Source organism: Pleurodeles waltl, chromosome 3_1 (genome assembly GCF_031143425.1).
Source record: "Pleurodeles waltl isolate 20211129_DDA chromosome 3_1, aPleWal1.hap1.20221129, whole genome shotgun sequence".
NCBI lineage: Eukaryota > Metazoa > Chordata > Amphibia > Caudata > Salamandridae > Pleurodeles > Pleurodeles waltl.
In genome coordinates this window covers 320,247,212-320,261,928 of record NC_090440.1, presented here as the reverse complement: position 1 = coordinate 320,261,928, position 14,717 = coordinate 320,247,212, and positions in this window count along the sequence as shown.

Here is a 14,717-nt window from a genome sequence, read left to right as displayed (position 1 = left end):
GCACACTTTCTGGATTATGGTTGCGGCTGTAAAAATCATGTCTATTCTGGTATGTAACTTATGCACAGAGGAGTAATAAGAATATTTGCAGTGGGAGGGGTGGCTGATCCTCCAAATGTCCCTCAGACCGTTATTGGAGGCCCAGTTTATTAGAGCTTGTGAGGCACGGGTGGATGAAGCCTCTGCGAGTGGGGGGAATGAACGGTCTATGTGAGTATCTAGGACGCTGTTAAAGTCACCCCCCCATATGCACTCTAATGTGGGGTCACTAAGGTTACCAGTGGTAAGCGTGCTCAGGAAATCCCATTGATTTGAATTTGGGGAGTATAGTGCTACTAGTTGAGGAGTCTTGCTATCATCGGGCGAGGCTGTGCACCAGGTGGAGGGGGTCTGCCAGGGACCCTATGGGCTCGTTCGACAGAGAAGAACTTCGGAATATTGTCTTTAAGAATCGTGTTCGTGAGCCATTGTTCTATAAATAATTCTGTGCTGGGTCCTTCGACACGTTCAGGGAACCCCACAAAGCGAATGTTGTTACGCCGAGATCTGCCCTCTGCATCTTCAGCTCTTCGTTTTAAGAGATCCACTTCAGTTGTTAAGTGAGACAATTGTGATTGAATTTCTTTCACGGTCCGAGGGAGGGTTGCAGAGTCTTTTTCTAATTCAGACACCCTGTCGGCCAGTGCGTGTTGATCCGTACGGAGTATATTAAGGTCTTCTGCCACAGAGTCTATCTTGGCTTCCAGGGTGGACTTGGTGTCGAGAATGGCTTGCAATATCTTTTCAAATTGTGACGTGTGTGATTGTAAGGTGAGTTCCATTTTCTGCAAAGCCAGTTGCATGGTAGCGTGGGTCTCCAAGGAGGGGGGAGCGGCGGGGTCTATTTTGCCCAGAGGAGCGCGTGGGGTTTTTGGTTTGACCATTTGACAAGTACAGATCTAAGTGGGCGCTGATGGAGCAGGATCGGTTGGATGTGGTGCAGGCGGGGGAGCAGAGAGGCAAGCCGCGACGTGGTGCAAATTCAGTTCCAGAGGGTTGTGGATAACTGTTGAAAACCAGAATCAATATACCAGAGTCGGCGAAGTGCTTAGCGGAGTTTGGGAGATGTCTCAACCAATACCAGCACAATTGTGCTACAACCGGGCTAGTGCTCAGTGGTTAGTAGAATACTTTAGTGCTTAGACGTATGCCTAACGCAGCACTAGGTTCCAGACAGCGAAGGGGTCGGGTGCCTGTGACTCGGTAAGTGTCGCCGAAAGGCTCACCTCGCCTCTCTCCTCACCTTAGCACCCCTCTACGTCTCTGTCTTCAGTCGGCATTTCTGTCGCTACACCGCTCCTGCGGTGCAGCCCAGGCTGGTATTAGGCGGGACTACGAGTTTGTAGAGTTTTTGGCGAAGATTTAGGCCCAGGTACTGGGCTGCGGGTCTGCTTCCCAGCTGCACTAGGGTCTTTACATTGGTGGGCCCCCACCAGGCCGGCAGCAGCTTCCCCAATCTTCGGGGCACAGCAGGATATCTAGCGCGCCCACTCCTAGTAAACACCGTGGGCAGAGCCTTCTAAGGAGTCCTGTAGAGGTCTGGTTAGCTTGCCGTCCCTATGAGGAGTCCAGGGTAATCACTGATTTAGGGCATCAGCACCTTTATTGAGGGCAGAAAGAAAGGGGTAGATAGCACCAATCTCCTTGAAGCAGATGCCCTGGTTTCCAGTACGCCGGTTATCCGCTTCAGGTCAAGCAAGGTCAGACATGTGCAGCTGCACTGGAGCCTGTGCGCGAAGTCCTGTAGTCCTCACTTTAGCGCAATGGGTTTTTAATGATTGTAGCCTGCTCCAGCAGGCATCCACGGGCGGGGCGCAGCGCCGCGTCCGCTCCGCCTCAGCGCCGTCGCCCCGCAAAGCAGCAAAGGGTGCGGCGCTCGTCACCAGTGCCGTGCGCCGGGCCGTAGCTCCCGCTTCCCGGCCTCCGGCCGAGGCGCAGGTCCGGTCTCCGGCACCAAGCCCCCGGAGGCGTCGCACCGCCCAGAGCGGTGAATGCGTGGGCCGCAGATGCGGCCGAGGAACCAGCTGCGGGGCGGGTCGCTTCGGCACACAACCGTCGGCCGCGAGCTCCGATACACGAGCGCGGCTGCCAAAGCAAGTCCCGGGCGGCCGGGTATGCGGCGTCCGGTACCCTCGGAGGAGGTAAGGGCACCGCAAGCAGGATGTTTAAAGGGCCAGGGATCGGAGCTGCAGTTTATGCTGCCGCTCCAGTCGCCATGTTGGCCACGCCCCGTTGTAGGCCTAACTAAACGCTGCATTTTAGTGTGAATCTTCCTCCCTAAACTCTGCATCACCAACACTTGTTTAACTTGCTAATGCTGGCAAATTCCACACCGCCACCGCTCAGCTGAAATTTTCCTTCATTCCTTTTGCATAAGTTGCATGACACAAACTTCCTATGCTAACAAAGAAACGTTTTATTTTCTATTCTTTTTAATGGCTTGCATTGGAATCGCTACTTGCTTAACCCCCCGTCTGCCTGGGACGAGACCACATCCCCCAGTCAGGGATGGAAGGGGAATCGCTTCCCCTTCCACCCCGACCTCCTCCAACTCCCCCTGTGACGGCTCATGATGTCAGTGCGCAAATCGCGTGCTGACCTCATCAAAGGTCACATCGGATCGCACTGGAAGCATGCTTCCAGCGCGATCCCGGAATAGAAATGCAAAAGCATTTCTCTTCTGACCGGGAGGTGGGGCGGGAGAGACATGAAAGGAAAGGAAAGACCTCTCTTTTCCTTTCATATCTCTCGAAGCATTTCTGCTGCCCAATTGCGATGTGATCGGGCAGCAGAAATGCCCACTAGACACCAGGGATTTTATTGTTGTTGTAAATTTTAATAGGGGGAGCGGCCCCTTGGGCAAGGACCACTTCCCAGGGGGCCAAATCATTTTTAGGCCATTTCTGCCCTCCTTAATATAATTAGGGCAATCTGCCCCCAGGGGGGGCAGAAACCACTAGACACCAGGGATTTTTTTTTTTCATACTTACACATAAGGGGAGTGGCCCCATGGGCAAGGGCTGCTCCCCAGGGGGCCAAATTATTTTTAGGCCGATCTGCCCCCGGGGGGTGCGGGGGGGGGCAGATCGGCCTTTTTTTTGTTTCTTTTTTTTTTATCTGTGGAGAGTGACCCCTTAGGCAAGGATCGCTCCCCGGGGGGGGGCAAATTATTTTTAGGCCATTTCTTCCCCCCCCCGGGGGCAGATCAGCCTAATATAATTAGGTCGATCTGCCTCCAGGGTGGCAGAAACCACTAGATACCAGGGAATTTGTATTTATTTTATACTTACGCATAAGGGGAGCGGCCCATTTGGGCAAGGGCCACTCCACAGGGGGGGCAAAATATTTTTAGCCCATTTCTGCCCCCCCCTGGAGGCAGATCGGCCTAATATAATGAGGCCAATTTGCCCCCGGGGAGGCAGAAACCTCTAGACACCAGGGATCTATATATTTTTTTTATTACTTTACGTTTTTATGTATGGGAGCTCCCTTGGGGGGCAAATTGTATTTAAGTCATTTCTGCCCCCCTTGGGGGCAGATCGACCTATTATTGTTAGGCCAATCTGCCTCCAAGGGGGGCAGAAACCACTAGACACCAGGGGTTGGGGTGTGTGCATGTGTGTGTTTTGTTTGGGGGGCAGCGCCTTGGGCAAGGGTCGCTCCCCATAGGAGCACATTACTGTTGGCCATATCTACCCCCCTTGGGGGAAGTTCGGCCTATTTTTGGAAGCCCATCTGTCCCCAAGGGCAAAATTCAAAATAAGAGGGTGGTGGTATGGCCATACCCCCATCCCAAATAAATGGGGGCAAAGTTGTTCTGCCTACCAGTGGTCAGATTGGGCAATTACCCCAGATTCACAACCCGTGGGGGCAGAAAGTCTATTAGATGCTGGGAATTTAAAAAATAACAAAAAATTGTAGGGTGGTGGCTACCAACCAGTATGGGCCTAGTTATGCCCCCACCCAAACTGAAGGGGGTAACAGTCTTTCATCTCTCCCCCACACTAAAACATCTTATCCCATGGCAAGAAAGAGGACGTTTGACTATTTTGGGTTTTGGTTTTACATTTGGGCCATTAGAGCTTGGTAACTCTCAAAATCATCCCACTTGGAATGGTGAGGGCTGCACTTTTTTGACTTTGGGACATTGCCATGTAGAAAAATCCACAAAACCTAGGCACATCTGAAAACTAAACATCTGGTGTGCTTCACATGCACCCGCACCATTTTCTTACCCACAATGCCCTGCAAACTTCCAACTTTGCTGGAAATCACACATTTTCCCACATTTTTGTGATGGAACCTTCCAGAATCTGCAGGAATCCACAAAATTCCTACCACCCAACATTGTCTCATCTATACCGATAAAAATTCTGCTGCACTTGTCAGCCTAAAAATATTTTTTTTCAAACTGCCCTTTTGGACCCGCTTTGGTTCCCCCTCAATTTCGACATGTTTTTGGCTCTTCCCTGTCACCGGCACTTGGCCTACCTACACAAGTGAGGTATCATTTTTACCGGAAGACTAAGGGGAACATTGGGTGGTAGGAAATTAGTCCCGGTGCATTGATCCCACACAGAAATGTGTAAAAAATATATTTTTTTAGCTAAATTTGAGGTTTGCTGAGGATTCTGGGTAAGAAAACATTGGGCAATCTACGCAAGTCACACCTCCCTGGACTCCCTCGGGTGTATAGTTTTCAGAAATGTCTGGGTTTGGTCGGTTTCCCTAGCTGCTGAGCCCAGGACCAAAAACACAGGCACCCCCTCCCCCCAAAAACAGGTAGTTTTGCATTTGATCATTTTGATGTGTCCAGATAGTGTTTTGGGGCATTTCCTGACACGAGCACTAGGCCTACCCACACAAGTGAGGTACCATTTTTATCTGGAGACTTGAGGGAACACTGGGTGGAAGGAAATTTGCGGCTCCTCTCAGATTCCAAAATTTTCTGTCACAGAAATGTGAGGAAAAGGTTTTATTGGGCCAAATTTTGTGGTTTGCAAAGGATTCTGGGTAACAGAACCTGGTGAGAGCCCCACAAGTAACCCCATCTTGGATTCCCCTAGGTGTCTAGTTTTCAAATATGTGCAAGTTTGCCAGGTTTCCATAGGTGCCAGCTGAGCTAGAGGCCAAAATACTCAGCTAGGCACTTTGCAAAAAACAGCTCTGTTTTCTTTGGTAAAATGTTATGTGTCCACGTTGTGTTTTGGGGCATTTCTTGTCGCGAGCCCTAGGCCTACCCACACAAGTGAGGTAGCATTTTTATCAGGAGACTTGGGGAACGCTGGGTGGTAGGAAATTTGTGGCTCCTCTCAGATTCCAGAACTTTCTGTCACTGAAATTAGAGGAAAAAGTGTTTTTTGGGCCAAAGTTTGAGGTTTGCAAAGGATTCTGAGTAACAGAACCTGGTGAGAGCCCCACAAGTCACCCCATCTTGGATTCCTTTAGTTGTCTAGTTTTAACAAATGTGCAGGTTTGCTAGGTTTCCCTTGGTTCCGGCTGAGCTAGAGGCCAAAATCCAGAGCTAGGCACTTTTCAAAAAACAGCTGTTTTCTTTGGGAAAATTTGATGTGTCCATGTTGTGTTTTGGGGCATTCCTGTCACGGGCGCTAGACCTACCCACACAAGTGAGGTACCATTGTTATCAGGAGACTTGGTGGAACGCTGGGTGGAAGGAAATTTGTGGCTTCTCTCAGATTCCAGAACTTTCTGTCACCAAAATGTGAGGAAAAAGTGTTTTTTGGCCAAATGTTTAGATTTGCAAAGGATTCTGGGTAACAGAACCTAGTGAGAGTCCCACAAGTCACCCCATCTTGGATTTCCCTTGGTGTCTAGTTTAAAAAAATGCGCAGGTTTGGTAGATTTCCCTAGGTGCCGGCTGAGGTAGGGCCAAAATCTACAGCTAGGCCCTTTGCAAAAACGACCTCAGATTTCAGTGCAAAAATGTGATGTGTCCATGTTGCGTTTCCTGCACCATTTTTATCAGGAGACTTGGGGGAACACAGAATAGCAAAACAAGTGTTATTGCTCCATGTCTTTCTCTACACTTTTTCCTTCCAAATGTAAGACAGTGTGTAAAAAAGCTGTTTATTTGAGAAATGCCCTGTAATTCACACGCTAGTATGGGCACCCCAGAATTCATAGATGTGCAAATAATCACTGCTTCTCAACATCTTATCTTGTGCCCATTTTGGAAATTCAAAGGTTTTCTTGATACCTATTTTTCACTCTTTATATTTCAGCAAATGAATTGCTGTATACCCGGTATAGAATGAAAACCCATTGCAAGGTGCAGCTCATTTATTGGCTCTGGGTACCTAAGGTTCTTGATGAACCTACAAGCCCTATTTATCCCTGAAACCAGAAGAGTCCAGCAGACGTAACGTTATATTGCTTTCAAAAATCTGATATCGCAGAAAAAGGTTACAGAGTAAAACGTAGAGAAAAATGGCTGTTTCTTTCACCTCAATTTCATTTCTTTTTCATTTCCGCTGTTATTTTCTGTAGGAAACCCTTGTAGGATCTATACAAGTGACCCCTTGCTGAATTCAGAATTTTGTCTACTTTTCAGAAATTTTTAGCTCTCCAGGATCCAGCATTGGCTTCACACGTGTTTTGGTCACTAACTGGAAGGAGACTGAAAGCACACAAAATAGTAAAAATGTGGCATGTCCCAGTAAAATGCAACAATTGTGTTGAAAAATTGGATTGTCTGATTCAGGTCTGTCTGTTCCCGAAAGCTGGGAAGATGGTGATTTTAGCACCACAAACTTTGTCGCTGCCATTTTCAGGGAAAAAACCACAAGCCTTCTTCTGCAGCCCTTCTTCCCCTTTTTTTAAGAAAAAAAAACGAACTTTTTGCTGTATTTTGGCTAATTTCTTGGTCTCCTTCAGGGGAACCCACAAACTCTGGGTACCTCTAAAATGTTGAAAAAAAGGATGCAAATTTGGCGTGGGTATCTTATGTGGACAAAAAGATATGAGGGCCTAAGCGCAAACTGCCCCAAATAGCCAAAAGAAGGCCTGGCACCTGTGGTGAAATAGGCCTGGCACCGAATGGGTTAAATAATCTTTAAAACTTGCTTCTTTGCTCCAGTGTGGAGAAGTTTGAGAATCAAAATGACATAAGCTATTTGCGCATAAATTTTACATGAATGTTATGTCTTTCAGAAAACAAATGGATGCAAAAATCCTTGAGTGTAGCAAAGTTGTTAAAAATTGTAGTCAAATGTTTTGTGTGTGTAGAAAACTTTTTGTTAGAATTTACCATCTCGACGGAAACTGCTTCTGTCTCACGTTTGTGATGATGTACACTTATCTGTGAAATTGTTTAGACTTTTGTATCATTGTACATTTATAAAAATGTTCCAGGGAAAGGGCAGGTACACACGCTACGCAACGTCAACCCCAATCACTATATGCCCCTTGCTCATACCTCGCTGCAGAGATATTCTCTCTTGTTGCCTTGGCTGGCACATTCTTCTCATTACAAATACATTGATCTTTCTCAATAGTTTCTTGTTTCAGGCTGGTGCCACCAACCTCAGCCCCAAATATATTCCAGTCCTGTATTTGTGTAGCAGCTAAGCGATAACTGTTCTATTATTTACCATCCTGTATATGTTCTGTTTGTATGAATGTGCTCCATAGCTACCAATGTTTACCTTTTGCAGCATGTAAGTGAAGATTGAACTACCCAGGTTATGTCTGTTCTATGAGAGTGAAGTTTGCAACATTTCTGCCGATGCAAAACACATTTTGTATGTGAGGGAAGCTTACACTACCTCCACAAGTGTATATTATGTATGTGAATGAAGCTTGCACTGCTACTCTCCTTGCTGCTAACCATTCTAAAAGTTGTTTTCAGAAGCTGACATGTCTCCAGACAGCCTTGTTGCCTTGTTGCTCTAGAACTCAAGTAGGTCTCAGGCTCAAACTCTGTTCCAGACCTACCACCCATCCAGATGCAAAGACTTGTCTGCAGAACTTGAAATGTCTGTGCAGATATTGCCATTGCTGCATGATTTATGTAAAATGAAGCGTGTTCTGCAGTTGCAAGACTCAGGGCATGATTTGGAGTTTGGGGGAGGGGTTACTCCATCACAACTGTGATAGATATCCCATCTGCTGAAATATAAATCCCACTGGGGACATAATGTGATTTAGAGTTCATCACTATTGTGATGAGTAACCCCCGCCAAACTCTAGATCAGGCCCACAGTGATAATGTGGGGGGCGCCACTGGAGGGCGGTGCTTGTGCTGGCAGTATGAGGGAGCACTTTCTGTCTAAGATCAAATATGAGTACCTACACTTAGGTTTTTTTTTAGGCATTAACTACTGCGTCTCTGAAATGTTTGTGACAGATCAGTATAGAAATTTGGGGGCTGTACATAGGATACAGATCCGCCCATCTGAAATATCGACCTCCGTTTACTACATAAGTGCTCTCCGTAATTACCTTCTATCGTTTTTGATGGTCTACCAATATTTCCGAAGCAAAGCTTCTCTTGTGTGTGCTGTGCTTTCCCAGACTAGATTTGCCGGGTAACCCGAGACTCCCGGCAGAGCGTGGAGGCGGGTTATGCATCTGCAAGTTTAATGAATAATTGATGTGCTGGAAGACCCCTCATTACAAAACTGAGAGTGAAACGCGTTGACGTAACAAGAAAATCAAATGAATGAAATAAATATTGAGACAAAAAAGGCCAGATTCGCATTATTAAATGAGGTCCTTATGAATAATACAAGGGAGCCAAATAATGGAACGGTTGTTATGACAACACACGCCCACTGCCTTGCATGAGTCACTGCTGTTCATGTTTGCTGTGGTACTCTGGTAGCGATGCATAACCTTCTGGATGCGTCTCTTACAGAATAATGCTTCTCTGCCGCTGTGAAATGACCAGGCATCATACAGGCAAACGCTATTTCAAAAATATATAGGAGTTTGTCCGCAACTACCACATTTAATGATTCCAAAGATCTGCTGGTCTGAGAAAAAAAGTCAGCGCTTACTGGATCACAGCCAAGTGTGGCTTTGTAGTAATTATGAAAATTGATTTACATACTAAGGTGAAGGAGACATAAATAAGAGTCTTTATTAGTTGTCACTGGTTTATAAAGCCAATTACTCCGAGTCTTTTACATGAACAATTTTTCAATAAGTTATTTTGCAAGAAAAAGCATCAGAATTGTGCACCAACAAAAAAACCTCCTTTAACAGTTATGATAATACAAAATAACATGCCTATATTTTATGTTAAATACAGTTACATTTAATAATTCAATGGTTTCTTCATGTTAATTACACCATAACTGAGACTAGTCTCTCAAGCAGTGTAAAATGCACATAATGTGGAAAATTGAACAGCTTATATTCAAACAGTTCCATATTATTATTTCTGCTTTCGGTCGTCTAAAGACAATACAAGTATATGCTGGTGGTCTCATCGATTGTTAGTGAAGTGGTCTTCAGAGGGTGTGAACATGAGTGAATGCATAGATGAGAGACGCATGCAGTGGTGATACGAGAACAGCCTCCTCTGTTTTGGGAGGGTGTCGGCTAGCCTTTGCAGGCTCGGGAAGTTAAGTCTCAGGTTACAGTTTCCCTTTCCAGTCTGGCTGCTAAGTCCTGGCCTGCCGAGTGGTCATGGATTACATTTTTTAGCAGGCCATTATAAAGCAATTTGGCTAATTCCAAAACCAAGATAGCCAAAGGCAGGACAGATGAAAGGCCGGCCCGGCCCGGGCTCACAGACATTACCTTGGATGGTTTTACTCAATTTCTCCCCCTTGTGCAAAGTGCTTCAGGCTCTACATACACTTTAGGATCTCCTGCCATGATCGTGCTAGCAAGAGCCACGGGCAGCCTGTGACCAGCTGAGCCTTCTGGGCAAAATCAAGCAAACTTAGGAAACAAAGAAAGGAATATGTGCAGTTAAGAACTGGTGGGCACTTCTTGCAACTCTGCCCCTCTCTTCCCTCATTTATCACTAATGCTCATGGTTTTGTTTTGAAGCATTGCTTCAACATTCTCGTACTTTACGTACCCCAAGAGCAGTAACGTAGCAAAGGTTCAATGAGTCCTAATGCAGGTACAGCATTTGGGACCCATTCTCTGGTTTACTGGTGAAAATCAACTATTGTAGGTCTGTTGTGAATGCATGACCGGTCTGGACCCCGGTGTCATGGCACCTTCTACACTATTAATAGCTACGCTTTGCTCAATAATTCGCCCTTGCAAAGTTGTCCAGCGTTTCCCTCCTGTGTTCTGGCCTATGTCTGCTTAAAAAATACCTTAGCTAAAAAAAAGTGTTGTATACAGAAGAAGACTTATGGGAACCACTGTATTCTGATTGTTAAGGTAAGCATCCACTAGAGAGTTCAATGCAACAACGAACGAAGTGGTTGTTTCAAAGTACTTCACAAATCACAGTAAACTCTTTGATTTACTTCAAACATTTTTCTATAAAGTAAGAGGATATACCCTTCCTTTGTGCACCAGGTGTGAAAGTTCAGCCTTTTGAAAGACACTTTGAAAAATTGGTTCATAAATTCTGATACTGAGGGGCATATTTATGAGAAGGTTAAACCACTTTTACTTCCTTTTTAGTGATGCAGCAGTGGCACAAACCTCTCAGTCATATCCACTAGCCAAGCAAAGCCACTTCGCGTGGCTTTGAATGGCCTCAAAGTAATGGAGTAAGGCATTACAGCGAAAATTACTCCATTGTCTTACTCTGCGTTAGGGAGACACTGCGGTGGGTGTTCCTACACAACACACATGGATTTTGACGCTTCCGCAGATTTACAAAACCAGGTATACCTGGGATTGTGCCAAAACTTTCCCAGACTAGAGAATTATCTTTATTTCTCCTCGTTTTTTCCTCTTTCTGTGTGTGCTGCATTTTGCCTCCCAGTATTGTGTTTGTGTAGGAAGGTGTCCCTTCGTGTACAAAAATAATCCTGCATGCAATGCAGGCACCCTTGTGTTAGGGTGTTTGTATGCCAGCAGATGGGGAAAGGGCAGGAATGGGCCACATGCCATAGATACTGTGCATTCCTGCCCCTTCACTTTGACGCAGGGCAGAGCAGCAAGGAGACTTAGGGGGTCATTCAGACCTTGGCGGACGGCGGAGGCCGTCCGCCAAGGTACCGCCGACAAATGACCGCACCGCGGTCAAAAGACCGCGGCGGCCATTCAAACATTTCCGCTGGGCCGGCGGGCGCTCTCCTAAAGAGCGCCCGCCGGCCCAGCGGAAATGCCCCTGCAACGAGGACGCCGGCTCAGAATTGAGCCGGCGTAGTTGCAGGGGTGCGACGGGTGCAGTTGCACCCGTCGCGTATTTCAGTGTCTGCAAAGCAGACACTGAAATACTTTGTGGGGCCCTCTTACGGGGGCCCCTGCAGTGCCCATGCCATTGGCATGGGCACTGCAGGGGCCCCCAGGGGCCCCGCGGCACCCTCTACCGCCATCCTGTTCATGGTGGGTTTCCCGCCATGAACAGGATGGCGGTAGGGGGTGTCTGAATCCCCATGGCGGCGGAGCGCGCTCCGCCGCCATGGAGGATTCAATGGGGCAGCGGTAAACCGGCGGGAGACCGCCGGTTTACCCTTTCTGACCGCGGCTGAACCGCCGCGGTCAGAATGCCCTTGGGAGCACCGCCAGCCTGTTGGCGGTGCTCCCGTGGTCGGTGACCCTGGCGGTCACCGGCCGCCAGGGTCAGAATGACCCCCTTAATTTGCTGCCATGCACCAAATCCCCATAGTTCTGGGCCTTAGTTTCTTGTTTTGTTGCCAACCTATTAAATGTGGTGCATTTTGATCGCAGTCATCCATGACAATCTGGTGTTCTGTAAAGCTCTCAAAGCCTGGTTGTTCAGTTTTTGGAAAGTGGGTTACTTCTAGTGGTAAGTATGCACCTACCACTGACAATAAGGCCACTAACACAATATAGAGTCAGTAAAGGTCTCAGTAAATTAGCCCCTTGCTCATCCCTTGGTAGCTGTAACCAAGCAGGCAGCCCTAACTTGGGAGAGAAGAATGTAAAGCATTAAAAAAACACCAATACAGTAAATAAGTAAAACACAACACACAATAGAAATCCCACACAAATTTATAAAACTAGGTTATATTTTTATGAGTACATAGACACCAAAACAACAAACCTCCAATGTAGGGAACCAGAGATATCAATTTTTAAAGTATAAACAATTTCTAGTGCTTAGAAACACAAAGTGCCAAATCAGGACATCTAGTCGGAGTAGACCGGGACAAAGTCAAAGTTTGAGACTGACTGCAGTGGAGCCCTGGCTGGATACACTAAGAAGGAGGCCTCAGTCAAAATGTTATCTTCACACGTAGAAACGTTTCTGGTGCTTTTTTCTTCTGAGGCCCCAATGATCTTCACCAAGCCAGATTAGGTGAGGGTTCGTCGTCTTAATTTTCAGGGAGCTCCTGGTCAAATCCTAGAACTCACACCTCCGGAGCTTTTCAGCGGGACGAGCTTGCAATCTAGGCCAGATTCTTTGAGGGTTCGCCAACTTGACTTTCCAGGTCGGGTCGTCACCTTGTGGAGCTTTTTTACCAAAATTCTACAAACTTCAGGAGGTGTTTCCTGAACTCCTCCTTGCAGGTTCAAATGGTCCAAAACACAAATCCAAGGATCTGGAATTTCCTGGCTGGTCCTTGGAAGTTGGGACCACAGTTCCCCCAATGCACCTGCCTTAATCGTTGTCCACTGGATGCCCTGCAGGCTGGGAACTCTTGCTGGAGATGATGCAGGTGAAGCTCTGTTAACCTGTAGCTGCAGGTAGCCCACTCCTGAGTCCTTCTTGAAGCAAGGCCCAGTCCTCAGAAGAGCTGTAGTACCAGATTGTTCAGCAGGCGCAGTTCACACAGAAATGCGGCGAAGGGTGCAGATCCAGATTCCAGCAGGACAGTCCTTTTTTCTCTTGTAGTTTCAAGCAGCAGAACTGAGAGTCTATGCACCTCTCACATATTTATTCACATCTCCTGGGCATCAGGCAGGGGGGCACCCAAGTGCATGACCACTTCCTCCAAAGTGTAGCATATTCCTGGCCGAGAAAGCACAGCATCATGTCAGAAACCTCTCAAGACGATAGGTGTGAATTGTATGTAGACCTGTGTCCTACCACCGATAGGAGGCTTCAAAGCTATGCCACAGCGGGACCTGGCTGCACTTTAGTCACTGCATTTCCTTGATGTTCACGAGAAGCACCAACAAAGAGGCAGAACTCCAGCTTTGCACCATCTTAAACACACTTGACCAGCATTAACAGTGCTCTCCCTGCCTCTGTCCCCAATCCCTTGTGCCTTCTCAACATAACCACCTTCACATCACCTGCGACATAGTGCATCCAGGGGCCAGATGTATGAAAGCCTTTTTTCCTGTGTAACAATCCCATTCTGCGAGTCGGTAACCTATTACCGACTTGCAAAATAGGTTTACAAGTCGCTATTAGGAGGGGGTGTGCCAAGGGCATCCCTGTCTCATAGCGAGTCGCAGGGGGATGTAAGATTGTTTTGCAACTGTGAATGTGGGTGCAAAACAATCACAGTTACTACCAATGTCAAGTTGGTGGTAACCCGTTGGCAAATGGGAAGAGGTCCCCACAAGTCCCCTTCCCCTTTGTGAATGGAAGCGAAAATATTTTTTCGGAGCAAATAGTGGTCCTACGAACAACTGCCTACTCTGAAAAATATAAAGGAAACTTTTCATTTTTTTGTTTGAAATGCATCCCGTTTTCCTTTAAGGGAAACAGGCTGCATTAAAAAAAAAACTGCTTATTTAAGAAAGCAGTCACAGACATGGTGGTCTGCTGTCCTTAGCAGGCCACCATCCCAGTGAGTGTGGCCATTCCCAATAGGGTTGCAAATTGCGACCTACCTCATGAATTTTGATGAGGTAGGTCATTTGCAACCACATTGGGAATCACAAACAGTGTTAAACACAATGTTACACATCCCAGTTTGCAATTTCCTAATAGCGAATCACTAAGATTTGCTATTAGCAAATCGCAAACCTATGTAAATCTGGCCCCTAGTTTGATGTGTCACAGAAAATGCACTCCTCCAGCCGTCACAACACCCTTCACTCCACAATTAGTGCACACCCAACAACACCTGTCCCCCCTAACATGCCCTCCACTGGTATGCCTTCAGAGGAGGACACAACAGTGCTTCAGGGATCCAGAGGCAGAAATATCGGAAGTACAATATTATTGCATCAGACCAGACAATTAGTCGCAGTATAGATCCTCCTGAGTGGTCTTTGCTGCCGGCAGAGCTCACGGTTTATGTGTAGTCCATCATCCAGTACTAAGGGGGGGAATAAGATGCGCACAGATCTACAGTCAAGGTGATAAGATGGAATGTGGAAGGTTTCAACACATCAATATGCAATATAAATGCCATGGAATATCTCCAATCTGGTGACATTCTTTTCCGGTATCATGGTCTACTGTGCCCATTTCCATTCAAGGGTTTCATGCAATCCACACACCAGTGTAAAAGACAAATCTTTTTGGGAGGCTGATAGGCAGCCTTTCTGTAGATGTAAAATTGGATCTGCAGAGGAAAACAAAGGCATATAGGCCCTCATTACAACCCTGGCATTGATAAAGTGGCAGTAATACCGCCAACAGGCTGGCGGTA